Genomic DNA, 26,490 nt, shown 5'->3' with positions numbered 1-26,490 from the left:
GGTCCTGGTCTTTTGTTTGTTGGGAATAGATCTGGTCCAGCTTATGGTAAAAATTGTCAAGGTGTATTGATGTTCACCATGTTAGACCTTAGAAAGTACTGGACAAGGTGACCTATATTAAGTATGTAGAAAATGAAAACAAATGTTATCATCTGAGTTAAATAAACTATGACCAAAATCAGTGAGAGAGGCTGAGAGAAGGAGCAAGGGGAGGAGGAAGAGGAAGGAAACAGGGCAAATAAAGGATTATGACCTATAAAAGACAAATAATAATAATAATTAATTCTTTCTTTTTCACGGTTGAATAATATTCCGGTGTGTGTGTGTGTGTGTGTGTGTACCACATCTTCTTTACCCATTTATCTTGCCATTTGCAACAACATGGATAGACCTCGAATATATTATGCAAAGCAAGATAAGTCAGAGAAAGACAAATACCATAAGATTTCACTTACATGTGGAATTTAAGAAACAAAACAGATGAACACAGGAGAAGGGAAGGAAAAATAAAAGAATATAAAAACAGAAAGGGAGGTAAACCATAAGAGACTCTTAACGATAGAGAACCAACAGAGTTGATGGAGGGAGATGGGTGGGAGATGGGCTAAATGGGTGATGGGCATTAAGGAGGGCACTTGTGATGAGCACAGGGTATTATATGTAAGCGATGAATCAGTAAATTCTATTCCTGAAACCAATATCACACTATATGATAACTAACTAGAATTTAAATAAAAACTTGAAAAATAAAAATTAAATTAAAATAATAGATTTCTGAAAGAAAAGGTGGGGGGGTGGGGATTAATTCTGGAAAACAAAGTATAGTCCAGAGAAAATATTGCAAGAATGATGATAACAATGGGGATATAATAAAATATAGAAATAGAAAACAGGGGCGCCAGGGTGGCTCAGTCAGTTAAGCATCCGACTTTGGCTCAGGTCGTGATGCCACAGCTTGTGAGTTCGAGCCCCATATCGGGCTCTGTGCTGACAGCTCAGAGCCTGGAGCCAGCTTCGGATTCTGTGTCTCCTTCTCTCTCTGCCCCTCCCCTGCTTGCACTCTGTCTCTCTCTGTCTCTCAGAAATGAATAAATGTTTAAAAAAATTTAAAAAGAAATAGAGAACAGAAATATTTGATAAAACGTAGAAATTTTTGACTTAATAGAAAGTCAATAAAATTTAAAAATCACAGATTAACTGATAAAATGTATAGATTAAGTAATTAAATGATAGGTTAAATTACAAAAATATGATGGAAAGAGAGATTATAGAGCAAAGGAGGTAAAATGAGAACAAAACTATGTCATTACGTGTCCAATCAATAAACTAGTTACATAATAAAGTGCACATGCGTGTGCTTCCTAATAATACATTACATGTATCAAGGAAAAAAATTGACATGCTTGAAAATCCAATTAACTGGACAGAGCAAGGGCAAGAAACAATCCACGAATGCATAGGTGCAGAGAAAAGTATCGAAAATTTTGGAGAGAAAACACTAGCCAGGAAAGAGAGAAAAAGTAGTCTAACATGAGAAGGATTTCCTGGCTGATCCAACAACACCAAAAGCTGAAAAAGTCCTCAGAGAATTTACCGGCAAATTTTTTTGAAATAAAGGAGAAGTGGAAGCTGCATATTAAAAACAAAAAAAGCACACTTTATATCAGAAAGTGTTGATGTATTAGAAACAAATTTGAAGCATCAACAAATTGACTTCCTTTTAGGCACCTTCAAAAGAAAAAAGGTTGAAAACAGTCACCTTCAAAAGAAATAAGGGAGGCACTGAAAGAAGTCAATGTCAGTTCCTCCATGGCAACACTTGGTGCCAGAAAGTAACGGGAAGGGACTGCCCTTTCTGCTAAGATGGCAGGCTAAACATCTGGATTGCCCCGGCTACTGAAAATCTAAAACGAAACACCTTACGCAATATATGCAAAAGTCTTCGTTAAATCCACTGATGGTCTGATAAAACTGAAACAGTCTTTAGGCCCCAACATAAAAGAACAGGAGAGAGAACAGGAGCTTGGTTTGAAAGCTGCGGTCAACCCGGGGCATCCAATGAGTCTATCACACCTGAGCGTTAGACACGAATCCCAGGACCTGAGTGGGAACCCAATAGGCATTTCTTCCTCCAAAAAATGAAGGCCCGCCTGTGGTTCAGTATAAATCCTTTCCTGTAAGACAGTACCCCAAACCCACGTTCCTGCGTTGGCATGAGCTGGGTTCTTTGTGGTTTTTCACTTTGCAGTAGTTTCCAATTCACAGAAAATCTAGGAGAATAAGACAAAGAAGATCCATAGACCTTACTCAGATTGACCCAACGGTCCCAACAGTGTGGTCTTTTCTAGTCCAGGACCCAAACCACAATCACACACTTGTATTTCGTTTTCTTGTCTCCTCACTTGTCAATGGGAATGGCCCCCATGTCTTTGTCTTTCATAACATTGTCATTTTTGATGAGTACGGGACGCTTGGAGGGCCCTCCCACTTGGGTTCTTATGATGTATCCTCATGATCTGATTCAAGTGATCTACTTTCGGGGAACCTGCAACGTAACAGACCCGTATCTTTCTCATTATATCTCAGTAGGAGCCACAGTCGTGTGCTGTTTGCTGTCTTGGTTTGTTCCACTTGGAGAGACGTTAACTCTGCACATTTGGCAGGAGTAATATTGCCAATTTGGCAATAAAATTTGGCAAGTGTCTGCCAGATCTTTACCATATAATGTGACTGATTTTTCCTTTGGTCATTAAAAGTCACTTGTAAACAAATGCTTGGAGATGATACAGATACTCTCTGACTTACCAAATTAATTTTAGTATCCACGGATAATTCTTAATTAACCTAGTTTTTACCATGATGTTTACAAAATGATTATTTCCTAACTCCATCACTCCTGCAGTCGTTAGTTGGCATTTTACTGTAAGGAATAGTTTCCCCTCCCTCCCTCCCTCCCTCCTTCCCTTCCTTCCTCCCTTCTCCTTATCATGGATTTTTGTGTCACAGTGGATTACGATTATGCACTAATATTCTTTTAATGATCAAAAGTTCCCAGGTTTGACCAGTGACAGCCCCGGTGTTGTCATGACATGGCCCCATTCTTTTCTGAGCACTTCCTTACTTTCTGCCACAAAAAGTTGTTTCGGGCTCATCTTGTACTTGCCCTGCTCCAAACCTGGAATAAGTGATTTCTCCAAGAAGCCCTAGACTGTGTAAATGGGAAATAATATTTAGAAGCGATGATCTGAGTGTTAGATGTGTGGGCAGAGCGGTTAACCCTTTATCATTCTGTAAGTTTGGATGCTTCTAGATGATAAATACATGGTAAGATCAGCGGATCCCATTGGCTTACGCCCGTCACTGCGTGTCATTGGCTGTAAATCCTCCATTGGACTGTAGTAAGGTTGTATGGAATATCAGGCAGTCTGTAAGATCTCATGTGAAGGTGCTGGTGGCAGAGAAGGAAAGGAACACTCATATCTGGAGTAAGCATAAGGGCAAATTTCTGGCCACCTGCAGATCAGAAGGATCTTGATGTGACTTATCTGCCCCCAGATGGCTTATGGGGAAAAGGTGCCATATAAGGAAGGGGTCAGCAGAGTGTCAGCTGTTGATGGTTTGGGCGTTCAGGTGTGACAGTAGGTTGACCTGCCTTAGTGAGACGGAGCCCATGCTGTTCTTTCATACAAAACTGAAAGCCTCCGTCCGCCTCTGCTGTACTCATGGGCCCATTTTGCAAGCTCACGAGCAGTTAAAGAGGGAGTCTGGCTGACATCCAAGTGTCAGACGGACCATCCTGTTTGATAAGTGGTGTTGGTAGCTTCTCCGTAGTGAGCACTCTCTGGTGAATACTAATGTGAGACACAAAAATCCACACACTTCATGTTCATTTCCTGGGCCCAGACTCACTTTTCCCTAACTTCTGGTCATGCTCTTTCTAGGCCCCCAATATGGTTTAAGACCTACAACTAAGATCTAATACTGTGTGCTGTCCTGACATTCGAATCTATTAACCACCATACGAGATCTTGGGAGGTCAAGGCACTCTTCTTAGCCATTATGGTAACTATATCCACTTGGACTTGGCCTCTGACCATAAATGCTTCCAGTAGGTCTGTGCAATTCTGGAGTCATTCTCATTCATCCCATGGAGCCCACTATCAAGACAGCACTTTCCAAGCTCAGCTCTTGCTTAATGAGAACAACCCCGTGGAAGAACTTCTGAAAAATCCAAGTGCCTTCCTGTAAACGCTTTCCTTATTACCTTAGCGAAGAAGTGTCCTCTGGGGCCTGTTGGCAAACATTTTTAGTGGTGGGTTCTCAGATTTTACATAACAAATCTACGATTCTCTTTCCCTTTTCTATCCGGATTCTTCTTCAATACTAAGGCAACATCATCTCATTTACTGTAGGATATAACCATCTTCAAACCTTGTTCGAGGAGCCACCTCCACAGATGACTGGGTGACCTACACAGATGTCAGTGCCAGAACATTGTCTCCTGTATGTTGCAAGTGCCCCCCCGACAATGGTTTTTTCCAGAGCCAGCTTTTATCCCACCCCAGGGGTCCAAAGTCCTCAAGATCCACTGCCCCCCACCCCCACATTTCCCTGGTTTCTACTGGGAAAACTCGCCAGCTCCTGTAATCCCTCTTAACGGATAACCTATTTACCTCCAGGCTTATTCGTCCTGAGCACAAGCCAAACCAGGAAGCACCAACACTGCTCTGGAAGGTAGGAAGAGTGCCATTGGCATGTGGTAATGGAAACCAGTGGCACCTTGCTTCAGGCGAAGTCATGCTGTATTCTTCGGGCAAGGAGAAGCTTCTTTTCTGTGACAACAGGGAAGATGCTGCTTTTGCATCCTGAATAGAATTTGGGATTTAAAGTTCCTTAGGCCCATCCATCCAGAGGTCCTTGTCCTGGGTCCCAGGTTCCCCCTATTTTCTTGTCATCGACTTGTCAAGGCCGTGCATTTGGTCTCCTTTGTACCCCACCAGTTGACAATGAGATTCCGGACTGCATTTTCGACCGTTCTGTCTTAAGACTACAGCAGGTGACCGCTTGCCAGTCTAATGCTACTGGGGTACCTTAGCTTTCATCTCTGTGTCCCTCTCGTGTCTTAAGTTAGCATTTTGATGTCCTGAGTCTATTATCTACTTTTTTTGAAATGCTTCCAACGCTGTGAATAAACCTGGACCACTTCGTAATTCTGATAAATGTTATTTCCCTAATACCGTGTGTTGACAATCCCCACACATTCCACTGCCTCTTCTTCCACCTCTACCTTATCCCAGTTAACTACAGGTGATGCCTGGGATTATGAGCCCTATTCCCCTTACCACCAGCCCTGAGATCCTGACTGCCACCAACAAGCTCAAAGATACCAAAACACCATTGTGAGGGTCTGCCTTCCTAATGACCTAGGGACAGTTCTGGCACCAATATCGTAGAATGAATCCAACATTAAAAAACAAAAAAAACGAAAACAGGGGCGCCTGGGTGGCTCAGTCGGTCCAACTCCGGCTCAGGTCATGATCTCATGGTTTGTGGGTTCGGGCCCCGCACCGGTCTGTCTGCTGTCAGCACAGAGCCCGCCTCAGATCCCCTGTCCCCGCCCTCTCCCTGCCCCTCTCTGCTCACGCTCTCTTTCAAAAATAATAAGTAACCATTTAAAAACAAAAGAGACAACGAAAAACCTGAGGCCAGAGCTTATGGGCTATTAGAAGTACACTTCCAGATAGCTAAAGCAGAACCATGAGCAGGTAGCAAAGTAGGGGGAATGTGGGCTCGAGAAATATACAGACTGCATCTCAAGACCACCCCTGTCTGGGGATTATTAATCTTCCTCAGGCTTTGAATAAACCCGGAGAAAGTAGTTCTTAAGGAGTGGATGAATATTTATCTAAATATGAGCTCTTCCTTAACTTTTTTTTTCCTCTTGAGAAAATCAAGGATGATTCAATGTAATACTTGTAAAATGAAAAGTAATATGTATTGTCTGAACCTATATTTAGAAATCTCTTTATCTTCCTCTTCATCCTTCTATTTATGTATCTGAATGGGAAAATATCCGAAATGATATTCACAAAATGACAACGCTAATGTTTTTGAGGATTCGAGGTGATTTATTACTTTGGTTATACTTTTCCGAATTGCTTGAGTGTTTTATCGTGAGCATGTATCATTTTTATAAAGGCGATGAAGTCATCATTCAAAGATGCCACTGTGGGCAAGTGAACCTTGGCTTAGTTCCTATCCAATAGTGAAATTCACCTGAATTCATTCAGGGGAGGAGAAATTCACCTAGTACTGACAGGACTAGGCAGCATTGCAAGCAATTTTCTAGAATCTGTTCCAAATGCCTAGAAACTTTTTGCGATGTTCGGGCTACTAGCTGGCCTAAAAGGCCAGAATATGTGACTTACAAGTCAAATACCCGTCGCTCCAATTTCTTACAATGCTCAGACTTAGAATGGGAACTGCCTAGTAGCTTATTAGAAGAACAAAAATATATCTAGCTTTCCATTTGACGAATAAGGTGATGACAAATGCCACATCTGGAAGGATGGACGTCAGTTTCAAGGTAGTGAGAGGAATCCCTCTTTGAGATTAAAATGTGTCCTAACGACCTACCAACTAATGTCAGGAGTGCTCATCGTCTGTATCAGCTAGGGATTGTTGCGTCATGAACCCCAAACTCAGTGACTTAGCTACTCATTTGTTATTTCTTTTCTCTTGTTAATTTTTTTACTGTTTATTTTTGAGAGCGAGAGGGAGAAGGACACGAGCAGGGGAAGGGGCAGAGAGAGAGAGAGAGAGACAGAATCGGAAGCAGGCTCTAGGCTCTGAGCTGTCAGCACAGAGCCCGACACGGGTTCGAACCCAGGCACCGTGAGATCATGACCCGAGCCAAAGGCAGACACTTAATGACCAAGCCATCTGGGCGCCCCTATTATTTCTTAAGAGTCAGTAGCCACCGGGTCACAGGCTCTCTTGTGCATCCGTGATCAGCAGGGGCGCTGAACAGATGAGCGGCTTGCTTTAGGATGGCCTGGCTGGGCTGATGGGACACTGCTCCACGTGATGCCTCATGCTCCAGCGGGCCCGCCTGGCCCTCTGACAGGAAGCCCGGACAGGTTTCCAGGGGAGAAAGCAACGTTGTGCAGATTCTCTTGGGGTCTAGATCTGGACCTAGCGCCCCACCACTTTCTCCACATTGTGTTGGTCAGGGCAAGCCGCAGTGATGGCCCAGCTGCACGAGTGGGGACTTGGACTCCGCTTGTCGGTGGCCAAGAATTGTGACGATACACCGTCCAAGGGAGAAAAGAATTGAAGCCATGTTTCCGTTCACTCTGTTGGAAAACTGGAAAACTGGAGATTTCTCTCGTGTGCCCCGTGAGCCCGTTCCACTACAGATGAGCAAACCAAGCGCTTAAGGAGCTTTGTGGCTTGTCCCGCGTTACAGAGCTGACGGGGGACAGCAGTGGAAAGGCAATCCGTTGGCCTTGTTTCCACCGTAACTCCGGAAGGCAGAAGTCTACTATTTTACTTAACACATGGATGAAGTGCCCCGAACCCTCAAAGCCAAGTTCACTTCCCGACAGTATCTAATGAAGCACATCCTCGAAGGGCCTCGCGTTTCCAGTGCTCATTCATCTCGTTGGCCGGCCTCCCGCAACGTGCAGAATCGCTACCTCGCATCCGCGCTCGCGGTGACCACTTATCGCCGACCTGTGCTTTGACCTTCCTCCTCCATCCGCGTTTATCTCTCTGTGACTCTGTTTCTTCAGGACCCCGTTTAAGGTGTCAAAGGGCAGTAACACCATGGAACCAGGGCCTCGCTTGGGGCCTCGCCGTAGCGAGAGGTCTGCACTGTGTCAAACGTGCGAGGCTGTTGGCCAACAGGAGGCGGTGGGTGACTCCTGTTCTTGTTTGAGGGCAAGACTTTCCTTCCTTGAAGCAGCAGGATTGACAGAACCATCTGGAAGAGGGATGTCGTAGCAGGAGGGTGGAAGACACGGAAAGGGGAGGAGAGCGTGGGAGGGGGACGGGAGGGGTCCAGAGGATACACGTAGTAAATGAACCAGCAACGCGACAGCGGTGGGATAGTTACCCATCCCCACAGCAAATTTAGGACTGGTTTGTTTTTTTAGTTTGAATTCCATTCTCTTTAAATGGTAGGTTTGATAAATGGCGCCTTACATCTGTACTATAAAAAAAAAGGATAATTGATTTTGTGATGGTTTTTAAAAGTAGTTCATTCACATGCAAATTAAAACACGTTGCAGCCACAGCTCTCACAGAGAAAAGTAGGTTCGAATTCAAACCTTAATTTTCCTATTTTGCAAGTGTTTGGTGGAGGCCTGACCTCCGCCCTGACCCCGGGGCTGCCCCCCACTGGCCACCGCCCTGCCACCGGGACTGAGGAAGGCTTCCCCTCCCATCCTGTGCCACCCAGGGAATCAAGGGCTCCTTTCCACAGAAGAAATCTCCACGTTTCTTCTCTCCTTTCCCAAGCCCCCGGGCTGTCTCTGCTGATCCCAGACCACTCGCTTTGATTTCAGCAAAAACAAACGAAGGAGGGGCTCTCCTTGGTCTGTAGAGGAAGGGCTCACCATCAGGCTCTGAATGAAAGAATGAGAGAAACAAGCAGGAAAGACTCATTGTCTGTGTTCACGCATCACACCCCGGCCTGAGCAGACACAAGCCCCTCATGTCCTGAGTTTGCATTCTATTTGAGAAAACTACAAACATATGAATACAGACTGTATGTTACAATGTCAGATACTGACATTGCTATTAAGAAAAACAGAGCAGGGGCGCCTGGGTGGCGCAGTCGGTTAAGCGTCCGACTTCAGCCAGGTCACGATCTCGCGGTCCGTGAGTTCGAGCCCCGTGTCGGGCTCTGGGCTGATGGCTCAGAGCCTGGAGCCTGTTTCCGATTCTGTGTCTCCCTCTCTCTCTGCCCCTTCCCCGTTCATGCTCTGTCTCTCTCTGTCCCAAAAATAAATAAATGTTGAAAAAAAAAATTAAAAAAAAAAAAAAGAAAAACAGAGCAGAGAAAGGGGACAGAGAATGTTTAAAACGGCGGAGATACTCTGGGGAAGAAGGAGACCTCTGATTCCCAAACAGTTTTGTTTGCGGGGTCCACCCCAAGACAAGGACATAGCCCATCTGTCACCCGGCTCTCCACAGTGAGGCTTTACTGGAGGGGCCACTTTTCCGCACAAGACAAATGAGGGGTTGGGGGAAAAAAAAAAACCTGCAGGTCTTCCAGAAATTTCCCCCAGAGGGGTGTGCCTCTGCTGAGAGCCTCGGATGTGGAACCCCACATGTGAAAAATGGGGTCACGCTGGCGAGGACATGACCAAGTTCCCGGGGGTGGCTCCGGACAGAAGAGGGACAGGGGTCTTCCCTGAACTTCCAGATGAGGGACCGTAGGCAAGCTGAGGGCCAATCACAAGCCAGCACTACCCCCTCACCTCAGGTGGGACCTGTGTGATGTTCCTCAGGCACTCCTGGCTGCCCAAGGACCAAGGAAAGGACAGAAGACACGTGGTTAAACTTACAGTCTCCATCAGTTTACAGATATATCATCAATGGCCTAATCTCCAGGAACCCCCTACTAGTTTAATGACAATGCTTGGCTAGAGGGAAAAACAACCTGAGTTTGACAATAGCTAGGCCTCCGGTAATCTGTAAATCCTTCAAGAAATTTTCTCTTGACTTCACCTCCCCCAACTCCACAGTATCTAAGCAGTCACCCCTCCAAAGCCCAGGGCAGCTCTTTCCGCCCGTCGGTCCTGTCCGCGTGCTTTAACAAAATCACCTTTTTGCAACCGTTTTCAAGAATTCTTTCTTGGCCATCGGCTCCGAACCCTCACCAACACCCCAAAATCCCATCACTTCCCGTCATTGTTGCCTGTTAATAATTACAGCTAATAATGAACTCAGCATCATTAAACAGCATTTTGTTTGTAGGACAAAAATACAATAGAAAAAAATGGAAAGAATTCTTACACATCTCGATGTGGGAACATCATTCGTTTTGTATGAACATTTTGGAACTTCAGTGAACTGCTCTGTTTCTCTAGGTGAGTCAGTGACTCTGGTTATCATCTCTTACAAAAGCGATTAGGGAATAGAAATCAGTGATTTGCACACACACCTCGGAGAGACAGCACACATCCAACACGGAAGGGCTGGAGCCTGAGTTTTACAGGCTCTTTGCACAGACCCTTCAAAAAGCCTCAAGGGGCACCTGGGTGGCTCAATTGCTTAAGTGTCTGACTCTTGATTTCAGCTCAGGGCATGATCTTGCAGTTCGTGAGTTTAAGCCCCATATCAGGCTCTGTGGCAGCAAGGAGCCTGCTTGGGATTCTCTCTCTCTACCTCTCCCCTGTCCTCCTCTCTTTCTCTTTCTCTCTCTCTCTCTCTCTCTCTCTCAAAATAAATAAATAAACTTAAAAGTTAAGAAAAAAAAAGCTTCAATGCTGGCTGTCTCAGAGCACAGACAGACCTCATTAGAAAGGGTGGGAAAGCATCCAGTTAAATCTATTTGTTACCTTGAAAGTATAGATTCAATTAAAAAATATATTAATTGGAAGGTAATGTATGACGTATATGTAATAATTTCTCATTTTAAATAACATCAAACCTGTAGATTTTAAGTTTAGAAGTTTGCAGAGAGGACTCTCTGTTGGATTGTATCTTCACTGAATCTCACAAAGTTTGGAGCCAGTGACCCATGGCTCTTGAGGGCTTTCGTAACACCGAAAAGTCAATCACGCTTACCTCATTTTATTGACGAGCAAATGTATTGGGCCTCAACACTAGGTTAGATACCGCTCTAGCCCTTTTCATGAGCAACTCATCGAGGCCTGTGTTTGATTTTATTTGTAAAGAGGACACGACAGTATTTGAATGAAGTCCTATAGCCAGTAAACGGTGGAGCCACATACGAACTTAAGCAACCTCGTATCAAAGATCTTTGCCTCCGCCCCAAGCTAGACCAGAGGACTCAATGACGCGTCAGGGCGAGTGCCCGAAACCCTGGAGAGCACCCCGGACAGTGCTGAGGTCTTGGCCTTGGACAGCCCAGGCAGCAGCCCAGCACACGGAAAAACAGCATTTTTTTCCCCGTCTGAATACTTAAGTTTCACACAAAATTTAATTCGAGTAACAGTTCCACGACTTAAAAAAAAAAAATTTGCAAAATGTTTGAAAGACCAAAAGAGTTGCATTTCCTCTGACAGTTCTTGCTCACCCTACTGTCTCTGGTGACTACATATAATTTTAAGTTGTGTTAAATTCAGTCAGTTGCATTGTTACAATTTATGTCCCTGAAAATAAACCACGATAATTATGTCAACATAAAATGCCATTTTTTTCCATAATTGCGCTGTCCCCGAGAGACATGTTAATTTCCAGTTAGCAGCAAGCCTTTCCTGGAGATGTGATCCTCCTATTGTTCAAAACCGAGGCATCTGCAATATACAAAAACCAGGGGGCTTGAGTAGGTGGACCTTCTGGTTGAGTGAACATTTTGGTTGAGTCAGTCCTGGGAGAAAGATTTTTTGTCTACAGTGTTTCAATCTGCTCTTCTGTCTCGCTGCACCACAGCCCAAATCCGGTGACCTTCGGGTCTTTGGACTTGCTGCCCTCAACATGCCCCCTGGTTGCCAGAATCACAGGAGTCGCTGTAGAAGGTAGAGATCATGCCTGATGAAGCCTAAGCCCCAGCACGCGGCCGGAAATGTAATGATGCTACTTTATCTGCTTTATACACGTGCCTGTTACTTGCGGCTGTACAAAGAGCTTCCATTGCAGAAACAGAGTTCAGTTTTAGGAAGCAAAAGCCTTTGGCTAAGCGACAAGGTCAGCCAGGCATCCCCTTCATTCCCAGATTGCTCACGGCTGCTCACTGTCCCTGGCCTTGAGCTGACCCAGGCATGAGGATCAAGGGAAGGGCGCTACCTGTGGAGGCTGGAACTTGATCCCTCAACTCCCCTGCAGGAGCTCTGTGTCCCTGTCGTACTCGGACACTGGAACATAAGCTGATGTCAGGTGTAGACCGGGCCCCTCAGCAGTAGACAAAGTCAGGAAGCAGCGGCCGAGGCAGGAAGCCAGAGGCATGCTGGGAGGATCCATGGACCGTGATAACACCATCTTCCTCCTAGGAGTGTGTGTGGGTGTGTGCGTGTGTGTTTGAGGACAGTGGCTTGGTTTCTGGACCAGAGAGAGTTTCTGTCTCAGAAATAAGAGAGAAACGTTCCCTGCGGTGGCCAACACCTTCCAATTAGAAGCTTGTCTATCACGGGCGATGTTGGCACTCAATCAACATAAGCAGAGAGCTCACGTTTACCCCAAAATAAACACAAAAGGTTCACTCAGAGACGTTACTTCTGTTCCCACCTTCCCCATTGGCACTGACGCACAGGAGGCACAGGGCTCACCGGGCCTGAAGTCACGCTGGGGTTTTTCCAGGATCATCTCCGCTTGGTTCAAATACTTTCTCTTAAGAAGTAGCCCTGAAAGAAATGCCTGATATTGCTTGCCAACAATAGACTCCTCAAGAAAAGAAATGCTGTTTATTAAACAGAACGGGGCCACGTTATTAAAGAAATCATTTCACTGCTAAGTTTTGCAGGAATATGATTGTTTATAATACAATTTAAGAGAAACATGAAAACAAAAACCAAGTGCCTCTTGGGAATGCGGTGATTCCCACCCACCCAGTGGCAAATGTTTCACTTGTAGTTACAAGCGTGGGGGCTAGAGCAGGTGTCTGAGCTCCTGGTTCTGGGTTTGGTAAGTAGAGGCGGCCCATCGGCACCAGGGCGTTTCCCGGGGAGGAGGTGGACCCAAAAATGAAACGTGGGGAAGCTTCTCTAACGTGGCTCTTAAAAACTCCGAGCAGTCCGGTTCTCGTCTTGTCTTCCCTTTGTTATTGTTGTTTTAGTTACCTATTTGGAAGCACAGCAGATGGTCACGTCGAAAACTACAGGAGGCATGCTGGACAGGAGTCGTGATTCGTGGTCCCGTTGGAGACACTTCTGTGCGTAATCGCCTCCAAGGTGTGAACTGGCCATCTTGGGTTCATGCAACCTCGTCCCTTGCCTTGGGCAATGTCAACAGGATGATGTCAGCATCAGGGTCCTGATGGGTCACGGAACCAGACCCATCGGTGAAAACATTTCCGACTGCGGTACTGGTGGGCTGTGACTCAGACTGGCCAGCCTCAGTTTCCCCATCTGTGGCAGTGATGGTCATACCCAGACTAACACTCCGCAGCGTACAGCAAGGTACAAACAAGATAAAAGCTGTGAGACTGCCATGCGCCTTACAGATTTTAGATGATGCTCCTGCAACCGTGTTCACCCCAGGAGGTGACACAGAGCTGCCCAGGCCTCGCTTAGAAGTGATTTCATCAGGGGCACCTGGGTGGCTCAGTCGGGTAAGGGCCTGATTCTGGATTTCGGCTCAGGTCATGATCTCATTATTCATTTTGTGAGCTCGAGCCCCGCGTCGGGCTCTGCAGTGACAGCGCGGAGGCTGCTTGGGATTCTCTCTCTCCCTCTCTCTCTCTCTCTCTCTCCCTTTCTCTCTGCCCCTACCCTGCTCCCACTGTCTCTCAAAATTAAGTAAAATTAAAAAAAAAGAAAAAGTGATTTCATCAGATGTGTTCCTCATTAACCAGATAGATCAGAGAGCCGGAAAGCGTGGGGTGTCTGTGGGTGGAGGGACCCGGAAGCTGCAGGGACGTGCTGTGGTGAGTGCTTAGGTGACCGCAGAGGGTTGCTGGGCCCCTCGTGGGCAGGAGGCCGCCTCTGATCACACTTCTGTTCCCTGTCACTGCACGGGCTCCGGCACACATCCAGCTGTAGGGCTTCCTTACCTGCGTGGATGTGGCAACGTGTATGCATGGCCTCCCCGTTTGTCCCCTGGGTGTGACAAATACAGTGGGGTTTTGAGTAGTTTGTCTTGGTGCAGTGACAGCACTGAGTTGTTTTTTTTTTTTTTTACTTTTTTGACTTTTTTCACTTCAGAGATTTCCCCCCGATGTCAAGTTTTAATCCAGAACCCATCTTTTATGAAGAAGCACCTTACAAGGTAGCTACTGGGCATTTTCCGTAAATGATGTTTAAGCATCTGGTGGCTGTGAGTTGCAGTTCTATCAGCCGCAGAGCCTAGATGAGAACTCTACTGGTGTTTCATCGGCCTCAAGCAGACTTCCCTCCTGCCCCGGTGCCTCGATCGTGCCCCGTGAGAGCAGATATAATGGGGCCAAGTGATCTCAGAGGCATTTCTGACTCCCTCCCCACAGTGTTGTGAGCTCCTTGAGAGCAGAGGCCATGCGTTCACCTGTGTTTCTGTTCCTAACTCCCAGCACAACATTTGGAGCCCAGTGGGGACCAAAGAAATCAGTTTTAACTTGAAATGAATAGATTGGTGGCTGTGAAAAGAATATTTCAAAAAACATCTGAAAGTCTATGCCAACGAATTGTACTCAACATAAATTATATAAAATATAAATAAATGATCTAAAATACCAAGCGCCATAATGATATACAATTTGCCCAACTTGGAAGAAGATCTCATGTGGCTTGAGATTATTCTTCCTTTGATATTTCATGAATGTATGCATATTGGAGGTGCAAAGCCACGAACTGATAGAAATCTCACAAACAGATAATGAAAAAATCACTTTGAAATTTCCAAAATAGGTGCTGGCATCTACAAAATGTACAGAGGAGTAGTAAGTGTCAGGAAAAGCATTTTTCTGAAGGTGAGTACAGCAGGAGCCCCATTCACTGCATGAGTGAGGCTTGATTCGGTTAGTGCTTCCTATCAATCAATTGGCCAGTCTTGCAACACGCGGTAATCAAATGCCTAATGTGGACAAAGCATCGAGTAGAGGGGTGGGGGCACATGGAGGTCCCCGGGGTAGCGGGCACGGCTTGCGGCTACTAGCATGTAGCGATGTTAAATAACTTAGGTCGTCATATACTTAAATGTTAGATTCAGCAGCACAGACCGGGAAGGCATGGAGGTCGTGGAGAAAGAAACGGTCGGGGAGGGCTTCCTGGTGGGTGTGCAGCTGGAGCTGGTCCCGAGGAGGGAGTGGAATTGAGGAGGAAGGGCGGAGAGTGAAGCTCTTGGCAGGAGTGAGCAAGGGCACTGGGAGGGGCAGGGAAGGAGCTGTAGCCATGGAGGAGGGCCTTAAAGTCAAGAAGGAGCATCCGAAGGAGGGAGGTTGCCTAGGGAGGTGATGCTGAAGCCATCTTAATCTGGAAGTAGAAGGCAGGACACTGGTGGTGGAATACCCGTCTTGTTTACGTCGGTTCTTTAGAGTGATTACCATGGTTTAAATTGCAGCAAACCGCCCCATCCTTCCCTGGGAGCTTCTTGACTGATGCTGGCAAATACTTCATTCTTCTGTGGGCATCAGCCCTAAGAGGTCCACTCAGAACCCCTGCTCAGAAGGAATGGGTTCATCATTCTGGGAATGTTTGGTATCCATATACTCCCAGGGAGATCTTTAAATCAAGAAGAGGAAGAAATGGGACCACCACACTTTCCACCGGTCGGGCACGTGTGTGGAGAGGTTCTCCCAGAGAAGAAGGTTGTCTGGAAATAATCTGGCAGAAGGTAAATTGGTACTACCCTATAACACCGCGTTCTTCAGGATCCCTAGGAATCAACCATGAAAGAAATGATAAAGGGTCGTGATGTTGATGCTAAAGGCTTATATATAGAATGCGTGCATCTGTATTAATCAGAATCACGCATGACATTTCCCACCTGCCGCAAGCAGTGTCCTGGAGGTATAGCCACCTTAGGACTCTACTGTGGCCCTTCTGGTTACTCACACATTTACTCTTCGGTGGTAGCCTGGGTCTGAAGGCTGTGTGCGCGCTACAACACAAGCCCCTGCGACTGTACGTTTGGAGCTTTCTCGTTATCATCACCCATTTCTGGTCCTCCTGTGGATCACGTCAACAGGTGCTGAGCAAACAGATAATGGGTCTGACAGTTGCGTCTCTGTGTGTGTTCGTGAGAGTTCACTTAACTCTTTTCAAGCTCAGTCTATTCCTCAACAACTTCTGATGTGAAAACACAAAGCAGAAGTCAAGTGCCCCACCCCTCAGTTAGCTGCAAATGGAATTGGACCTGACCCTTCCCTGCTGGAAGATTTGAGGAGGTGTTACTACTCCCTAGACCAGTGTTGGCCTCACAGTCTTGTCTTGCCCAGGTGAATATTAGATGCTAATTGGTAAGCATTCTTAATGCACAAAAGACTTAGAAAGCAGTAAAAATAGTGGACACCTGTTAAGGTATAAGGACCATGCAATTTGGGGCCACGATTACTATTTGGGGCCACGCTGGAGCTAGTTTCTGTCTGCTCAGGGGAATCATTGGTACTTTCTTTTCTACACCCTTTGCTATGCCAGGTTCTACCAGCTCAGTCTCCAGGATTGAAGTAAGAACTTCCCAGGCCCCAGCCCTTTCTGGTCCTGGAAAATCAGGACCTTTTCAGTGAGATGGAATTGTTCTGGTGGCTTCTCCACTTGAAAATGTAGAAAGAGGCAGGGGAAGGGTGTGCTATTATCAGATGCATCTCTAGGATCCCTATATTGTTTCGACTTTTGATATCAACATTTCCTATACCAAAGACAGTCCCTGGGATTTTTTTTTAGATCAATGTATCTGTGTATAGTTCACATATCCTAATTTGTCAACAAAAATATATTTGCACCATGTAGTAGATTGCAAAATGGAGGCAATTACTCTCTAGCCACGCCCTTTGCGATAAGACTTTCTGATCGTCTGGTGAGGAAGTGCCATCAATTTTCCCACCCTTTGAGTCTGAGATGGCCTTGGGATTTGTTTGGCCCGATAGAATGTGACAGAACAGACGGTGTGCCACTTCTGAGCCTGGACCTCGGGAGCCTTGCATGACATTTGACCAGTTCTTAGCAGAACAAAGCGGATCACAAAACACAGATAAGCACAGTAGAGATCAGAAGTGCTGTCCGGCTGCACTCAGCCTAATTGGATTGTGCCAGCTCATTGGATTGTGAACTAAATAAACCTCTGTGTTTTGAAGGAAGTTTTGCTATGCAGCAAGGGCTGACTGATACATACTTCAGACTAATTATTGAGTATCTTCTGTCCCTCCGGAGTTGAGCTTCAGGATATTTGAACAAAGGTAAAAGGAAGCAAAAAAGAAGATTGAGCCCTCCCTGAAGCAGCATTAAAATCTAGTTAAAGACAACACACACACACACACACACACACACCCAATACCTAATGAATCAAGCACGACACTAGATAATTATGTGATAATCTGTACGTACAAGGAGCCCAGAGAAGGCAGAGATAAGTAAATGGAATAAATCAGCTAATTTTCTTACCTAGAAGTGATTCAGTTCCTGCCAACATGGATCATCCCTGCAGCCAGACTTTTTTCCTTCGGGGAAAACTTGGCCAGTAATTGCATTATTAGTAATGACTAACTCAGTGATATCCAGTGGACTGTGATATCCATCCAGTGTCATTTGCTGAGGTCTGGCAAGAAGAGATATACTCAAAGTACCTAGGTTAATAAATATTAATGCAGAGGATTTTCAATCCATTATTTATTCCTCAACATCTGCATAATGCCCTCTCAGGTAAAACTAATAAAATCTTCATAGGATTTGCAGTTCGACAAAATCTCCAAACAGAAATGCAGTGAAAATAGGATAGAAGCTTCCCGGAGGGAGAACACCGACCGTTTTTTCCCAGAAAAACCTCAAAAGAATTTTCAGAAAATGTGACCAAGACATCCAAGCCTCAGAAATCCATCCCATTTCCACAATATGTCCTGAAGAGAGAAGTGCTCCATCTTTTCCTGTGAGAAGATGGTCCTTCTTTTTCACTCCTCCCAAGGCAGTGCTGTGGTAAAGATGTGCGGCCAATCGCATCCAAACCCTCACGTGAATGGGACGTTCCAGGAACATCTCCACATAAATAGGAAAAAAACATAACCCCCCACCCCCAAACTAGGAAACACTGGGCCAGCATTCAAGGTCATCCGTTCATCATGGCGGACCCATAGGGGTTTTGATATGGAATAAACTTTCAGAAAGGGCAAGTTCCACAAGGTCAGACATGTGGTACGCTTGGGAGACTCCTGTGTCCAAAGTTCCTAAAACAGTGTCAGGCACATGATAGGCACTCAGAGAATACTCGTTCAATAACTGAACACCGCAGAAGCCACCATACTCCTGCATCCAGGCCAGCAATACTATTTCTTTCCCTCTGTGAGTTATTAGGAGGTAAGGATATTTGGAGGTTGCATCTCAAATGCCTAACCAGGTGGAGTATCATTTTAAAAATCATTCCTGTCAAAATTCATTTCTTAAAAATCACTTACGTATATTGATATTTGCCCCTAGTATTGAAGAGTGTTCAGTATGTGGCAGGGAAGAAATGGACTCATAATAAATAGCCTTAAAAACTGGCTAGCCATTGTCAAAGAAGAATAAAGCTCTGTCTCTACCTTCTTTCTTTTTTTAAAAAAAAAAAATTTTGCTAATGTTTATTTTTGAGAGAGAGAGACAGGGACAGAGAGACTGAGTGTGAGTAGGGGAGGGGCAGAGAGAGAGGGAGACACAGAACCAGAAGCAGGCTCCAGGTTCTGAGCCATCAGCACAGACCCCGATGTGGGGCTCAAACTCATGAACCGTGAGATCACGACCCGAGCCAAAGTCAGATGCTTAACCGACTGAGCCACCCAGGTGCCCCCTACCTTATATCTTACATAGAGACAAAGCATTTAAGGATAAAATATTAAAATGTAAAATAAATACAACCCAAGAGAACAAATGGATGATATGTTTGTAATTTTGATTACATTATTGAATCTGAATTCTGTAGTCCAGCTTCTTCTCATAACAAAAAGTCAGAACACACTAAAAAAGGATTAATGAATTTGAGCATGACAAACTTTTAGACTTATGTACAGAAAAACTGCAAAGAAAAGTTTAAACACAAATGCTAACCTGTGAAGAAATTTATATTTTAGGGTTTCTGATCCACCATCTGTTGTAATAGGTTTCATATAGATCAATTAAGAAATAAAACATAAAGGGGCACATAGGTGACATGGGTGACTCAGTCAGTTGAACATCCTACTCTTGATTTCGGCTCAGGTCATGACCCTGGGGTTGTGGGATCAAGCTGCAAGTGACCTCTGTGCTGAGCATGGACCCTGACTAAGATTCTCTCTCTCTCTCTCTCTCTCTCTCTCTCTCTCTCTTCTCTCTCTCTCTCTCCCTCCCTCCCTCCTCCCCCCACCCCACTCACATGAACATACTCTCTCACTTTCTCGCTCTCTCTCTCAAAAATAAAAAATTAAAAAAAAAAAAGATTAAGTTTGCAAAGTGGAAAATGGGCAAAGGACATGAATGGGCAATTCATCGTAAAACTACAGATGATAGATAAGCATAGTGTGTTCCTTTTATTACTGGTAAGGCTGAAAATTGCAAAAACAATATTTTATCCATCAGATTTGCAAATATGTTTAAAAGTGACAAAAATGCAGTATTTACAAAGATATAGGGAATGAATACATACCTGCACTGGTTTGGGAGCCCAGATATCATCTTTCTAAATGACACAATAGCTAAAAACATTTTAAATGGTCATACAGCAGCTCAGACAGATACATAGACACATGCCCTCAAACCTCCCACGACAAACATGATTATCAGATCTCCATGAAGAAGGAGAAGTATATTTCTAGGTGCCTCCCGAGGTGCCCCTTACTCAATGTGGCACTACCCTTTCACATTTTGAGAACTAACAGCATTGGTTTCTTTCCTTAATCCCCAAATTACTTACAAGTTGTGCCCTTGGGTCTACGAGGTTTAAACAGGTAACCCATTGCTGTTCGGTTCTTGTATCTTTCTCCCCTTAACCACATAAAGCCCCAGATATTTTATTTTATTTTTTGTATTTTAACTTTTTATTGGAGTATTATATCGTGGTGGTGGTCGTGCTAGGAAGCAGGTGCCGAACCAGGAGCTACACATCCCGGAATCCTTTGCCACATGTGACCGTCATGGGCAAGGAAATGTGAGCAGATGCTTGTGTTTCATTTCAAGACCAATGCGGTTAAGAAGCAGGAGTGCCTTCTGCACTTTTCCCTTCTCTTCTACGGACATCCTGGGAGCCACACGGAGTTGCATCTTGGAGATGGAGTGCAGGCCAGAAGCTGACCGCGGTGGGGGGTGCTCGCAGGAATTGCTCCTGTGCAGGAAGCAGAAAGTGGGACGGCCGGGGACCTGGACTGAGAGGCAGTTGTTATGGAGACCACGGCTGATCCCTCGGGGATCTCTACAGCTGGATGCGCCCCCGGAGTTTTCCTGAATTAAGCTCTGGTTCTCTTGCCATAACAAATATTTGTATACCGTGATAAGCTTCTCTAGTGTCGTTACCAATTTTTGTCCGTGATGAAGGTTTTGGTATACAAAAATTAGTTTTTGTAAAACCGCCTTGCAAAATGTGCAAGCCACAATGTTAGTTACTTATTAATACTTAAGAAGCCCCGGTTATCATGCCGTTAAAGTTCTGAAATAGTCTCCTTGTTGAGAGTAATCAAATAACTTGGTGCGCCCTTTCTTTGTAAATCAGGATACAGCAGGCAGGTGGAGCTGGGATGGGCGGTGTACATGCGCCGAGATGTTGTAGAAATTGCTACAAGGGTAGCTCGTAATTCTTACAATAACAGTAACATGAGCTTAGAACTCTTTAAATGTCAGGTTCTCATTAAAAAGCAGGTCGCATTTTAAAAACTGCAGACAATTGCAGTTTGGCGGACTTGTCAAATCAGAAGAGCCGATTTAAATTTTTTTTTTTAACGTGTATTTATTTTTGAGACAGAGAGAGACAGAGCATGAACGGGGGAGGGGCAGAGAGAGAGGGAGACACGGAATCGGAAGCAGGCTCCAGGCTCTGAGCCATCAGCCCAGAGCCCGATGCGGGGCTCGAACTCACGGACCGTGAGATTGTGACCTGAGCTGAAGTCGGAGGCTTAACCGACTGAGCCACTCCAGGCGCCCCCAGAAGAGCCGATTTAAACATCTATGGATAGAGAATGTGAAAAGCCTATTTTTTGTTTTTTTGGTGGCATGGATAATTCGCACTATTTACCTATTAGATCGTAGACAATAAATACCAATGAAGCGACTTCTATGTACCAGAATAATATTTTTATGAAAATCTTCAGAGAGTTATTCTCTCAACCCTGTTTTTAAACACATGACCTCTTGTAAATAAATATGACACTCTCACCTCCTTCTCTAAGATCTTGTTCTAATCTCTGTATCTCTTGGGAATTGCTAATCTGCAGTCACGCATGGTCATTTTTCAAAGATGGTTTTGGGATCCGCTGAGTAAAAGAACCATTTGGCCATCTTGGCAATGTGGACTACTTAAGCTTATAAATAAATCTCATTCAGACGTTCAATGTTGAGGAAATCATCATATTATTTTGCAAAATCTGCCACTTGGGACTCAGTATTTGATAGGTGAATGCTTTACATTGACTTTATTATGTAATCCTCACAATGGCCCTGCGAGATGATGATTATTACCCCCATGTTTACAGGTTAGGAAGCTGAGACTAACCTGTAAGTTAGTCTTAATAACAGCCTTAATAGGCTGGCCGTTTTCCTTTTGTGCCCAGTGGGGCAACACCTACAGACACTCAAAATTGGAATGTCCAGGAAAATAGATTTTGCTGGTTTATCCCTGAATTATTGCCCCCATGACCTCTGCTTCCTACCCCACCCCAGTCATATAGATAGTAGAAACTCTCATCTACACATATGCTAACTGCATAGTCCATATAATATTTATGATTACTAAATCCCCAACCCCAGCCGTATTTTTCCCTTAACTGCCTTGGGGGAGAGAAGTGAAATGGCCCCTGAGGTTTGAAAAAAAGGGGGAAACCCTTTGGATTCTAAAATCCACATATTGCCAATCAGAACTAGGATATTGCTACACAGACTTCAGGAGACAAAATGATTCTCAGACTGGCAAGACCATAAAGTAAAATGAATAAATTTAATCTACATAAATAATCTGTGAAATAGCATGAGAAAGTTGTTTAGGCAAAGGTCAGGCATCCCATGAAGACCCTGGCCAGGGAGAGGAGATTTATACGGCACATGATATATGTTAAGTATGATCACATACACATGTGTGTATGTAACTGCGTATATATAATATATATTTTTTTCCCACTAACAAGGTTGCCTATGTGGTCAAGATGTCTCAAGGTTCTTTAGTTGAGGAACAGATTTTAATAAATGATTTTTATCCCAGTAATGCTTGAACAAATATTAAAAGCCACATAATAGAAGCATTAAAAGTCCTAGGACACATTCCAGGGGATAGCCATGAATAGCCACCTACAATTTTGCTTCTGCCTCTTTAGTATTGCTATATAGTAGTTGAATCACTATTGTTGGGTTTTCATCGACTGCAGGTTGTAGGAGACTCAGTATACCCACACTGACTTCCGCCTGTTGCTCCTTCAGGTTGTTATAATTGTATCGTGACTTTTTCTTTCCTCTAATTGGTCCCATTTCAACTCTAACTCTACTTTGTCTTTAGTATCTATAATTAAGCCTCCTAGGCTTTGTCTCTAACTTAATCCTAAAATTTGAAAACACAAAAAAATGTGTTCATGCTATGGCAAATATGGAATAGTATTTACTGCCTTTTCTAGAATCCCAGGGTCACGATTAAGTATTCAGTATTGTTGTTACTCAACATCAATACCTATCGGATCTAAGTGGAATCTCAAGTCTTTTGTTCTTTATCAACAGGAATTGGTTAAAGTCCTCAGGCTGCATTTTAGTTTAGCCTAAATTGTCTCCTACATTTTTTTCCTGAAGTTCCATATGGACTCTATTTGGGGCGTGCCGTTTTCATTTGGGCGCATTTGTCTCAAGGCCGACAGCCACACCGTCATCCTAGGATTTCTTTTCAGTAAACATTCGAGTTACTTTCTGTTTCTCATGACCCACACCTTCCCTTTCCTTCATTTTCAGACCCATTTTGCTGGCGTACAAATTCAGGAAACTTTCCTGAAAGACTCTGGAAGGCAATTTTTTTTTTCAATTTCAGCTGAAAGTGATTTTATTCTGTTCTTAGACATGATTGACCGGAAGCAGGCTCCAGGCTGAGTTGTCAGCACAGAGCCAGATGCGGGGCTCGAACTCATGAACCATGAGATCGTGACCTGAGCTGAATCGGACGCTCAACCGACTGAGCCACCCAGGTGCCCCTCACCTGACATTCTAAGATGTCTTCAGTGCCTACCCAGGTAAGGGCACCTTGTCATTTATCCCACGTGACACTTAATGCCCTCTCAGTTTGAAGGCTCAATCTCATTTGGCCCTGGATAATTATTGGTATTATTTATTCAATTAGTAGCTCTTTCTGCTTCCTTTGGTCTCTCTCTCATATCTATTAACTAAAGATCGGACCTTCGGGACTAAAACTCCAGCCCTCATCTCCCCTCATATAATTTTTCTATTTCTGTGTTCTAAATTCTGGATGATTTCCTCAGACTTTCCTCATGTTGAACAGTTAATACCTCCTCCCATAACACACATGGTCCTATGTTAACTTCCAACGGCTAATTCTTGTCTTCTGGTTGAAGCTTTCTCGTCCCGTGTTTCTTTGTTTTCCTTTTCACAAACATATGAAATTGTTCCTGCAATTTCTTATAGAAGATGTTGTCTTTTTCTTTTATTTCCTAAGTGTCTCTGTTTCTGTTGTTCTACTTACTTCAATGTTTCTTCTTCATCCTACGAGATTTCCTCAAACATCTGGTTGTTTTCTGTTGTATTTTTCCTTCGTAGAACAAGGCAGGTAGAGGTCCAAACCAAAGTATGAGGAGCTGATGGGGAAATTGCTAAGTGCAGAAACAGGAAGGGGAGGTGAAAATTGGAAGAACCATCTCACACGTGGACCTTCCACTGGTTTGACCCAGACTTTCAGTGGGAAGGTCAGAAAGACCCTATCAGCACAGAATCCATGGGGCCCCCAAGGCCGGGGTGACATCAGCTGGGGAGTCATGTAAGTCCAGATGCCATCAATTAACAATAAGACAGAAGTAGGAAGGGTTCCATGTCAACTTGCCATTTTCCTGAAATGAAGAATTCTTTACACATTATTGCTTTTCACTTGAGAATCACAGATTGAATGCGCACAAAAGCACAAATTTTACTTAAGGAGAAAGCGAAGAACATCAATGGATGAAAGCATTACTTTTAATAACAGATGGACTTCTGGAAAGAGCAGTAGGGCATTAAAATAGGCACCACCAACATTCTTTTCTATTTTAAACCACGGATTGAACTCTTTTTAGGTCCCTGATTGCATAATTAAGTTTCGCAAAAACAGAACAATGTAAAGAGAGATCTGCGAGCGACTACCATTTACTTTGCTTAAAACCACACAGACTTGGAAGGCAGAACTTAAATAATTTGACATCGTATTGAAATTTAATTATCAAGTGCTCCTTAGGTCTGGACAATATGGATAATAAATCCATGAAATAGAGTCCATTTAAAATGTTAAACCTTTGTGCTAGCTCGCCTTTAAAACACATTCTAATGGATGGCTCTCCAAGTTAGGCACAGAATTCAGAGCGGAGAGAGGGAAGTCTTTGTTAAGTTGTCTGCACTCAGAGCTCACACGGTGTTGGTGGCAGGCCAAGGACATGAGCACTTGCTGCTTGAGTGAGTCTGAGCTCCACACCGTGATTTGGAAGGAGACTCTTACACGGGGACACTGTACCGGCTCTGGCTGCTGTCTCCCGTCAACACTTGGGTCAGCGCTGTGACTTTCATCACCACAGGTAGGCTCCGGGACAGCCTTTTGAGAAGGAGCCCGTTCAAAGCCATTCTGGCCTCTTGTCTTATTTTTAAACGGTAAGCCTGGGGTGGAAACAAGCCCCTGCACAGTATCCTGAAGTTTTTCCGAATGGAATCACAAATTTCCCGAAATAACTCTTGAAAAAGCATAGCTAGGGGAGTTTTGCCTCCTCAATTCAAAACAGAAAGGAGCATCTGGAGAGTAAGAAGCTTCCAGGGAAGAAACTCAATTACCAACTGAAGCAAAGGCACCTGGGGCCGGTAAGGAGCCAATGGGGCCGGTAAGGAGCCAAGGCTTCGTGGAGAGTCCAGAAGGTGGGCCACGGATGAGTGAATGGCCAGGAAGGTGACTGAGTTCTCTGGTTTCTCTCTGGCTCGCTTCCCCACTCACTCCATCTGCGGATCCCACAGCCGGGACCCCAAGTCTGCCGAGAGCTTAGTGCTTAGGTGGCCTCTGAATCAGGCCTGATTGACTCTAGGATGGGGATGGGTACCTGAAATCTCACAGATGCTCTCAGACCCCGGTCCCCAGCCCCAGCCTTTGGTCTGATGCCACACAGCATTCCTGTTCTTGGAAGCGTAGATGATGCCGCTTCTGTCATAGAAACCTTTATTTATTTATTTCGCCTTAAAGCACTGTCTCCAGGAGACTCCTAAATCGCACACATCGGCTGTGATGGATGACTCCTGAATTCACAACTATCTTAGGAGGGATAAGTCTCTCGGTTAGTTATTTACTCAAAAGAGAACTCTGATCAATGACCTACTCTTAGAAGTCACAGGTGGGTAATAACAGAAGTGCTGTGGTTAGAGAGGTATGAGGCACAAAATGAATAGGAGAGACGTGAGCCCGGGTCAGGAATTACGGGGGAGAGCAGTGAGAGCTGGGGCGGAGGATGGGGGGTGTTGAACAGTTCCTAACAGAGCAGGTCCACGTTAGCCCCCGACCATCTCTGAAGCACTCGCCCTCGGGCAGAGGACACGGCGGCTTAGCTGTGGTGAGTGGAAGGCATCAGAAAAGACAATGACCTCAGACCGTTTTTCCCCGAAACCTCTCCAGATTGGAGTGTGAGTAGACAGCACCTGTGACGCGCACAGTCGGGGTCCACGACCACAGTCGGGTGCCTAATCTCCCCGCGGTACTGGTGTCTCGAGCGCTCAGCTCACATGGGAGCTGCGAGGACCGAACCATACGTAGGAAAACACCTTATAAACTACTGACTCCATACGAGTGTATAAATTTGTTGTGTGGACTTTCCGCAACAGAGGCTCTTTGCTGCTTTGGGCGATCACCCCCTGTCTCCAGGGCGGAGCTCCTACACGATCTCATGAGGACGCAGTCACGTGGCCCACCTGCTCCCCGAGGGCAGAGTCCGTGAAGGCCTCTCGTGCCCCTGTCCAGAGCGATTGGCCCATCGGGCAGACAGGAACCAGTCAGAGCCAAACAGAATCAAGTAGGTGAATAAAAGCTAAGAGACAGAGGGGTTATGACGGTTCATTTTAGGAGTCAACCTGACCCGGCCTCGGGGTGCCCAGACAGTTG

The sequence above is a fragment of the Prionailurus viverrinus genome, chromosome A2 (assembly GCF_022837055.1).
Source record: "Prionailurus viverrinus isolate Anna chromosome A2, UM_Priviv_1.0, whole genome shotgun sequence".
In the NCBI taxonomy this organism is placed as follows: Eukaryota; Metazoa; Chordata; class Mammalia; order Carnivora; family Felidae; genus Prionailurus; species Prionailurus viverrinus.
Note: the sequence above shows the minus strand (reverse complement) of the source record.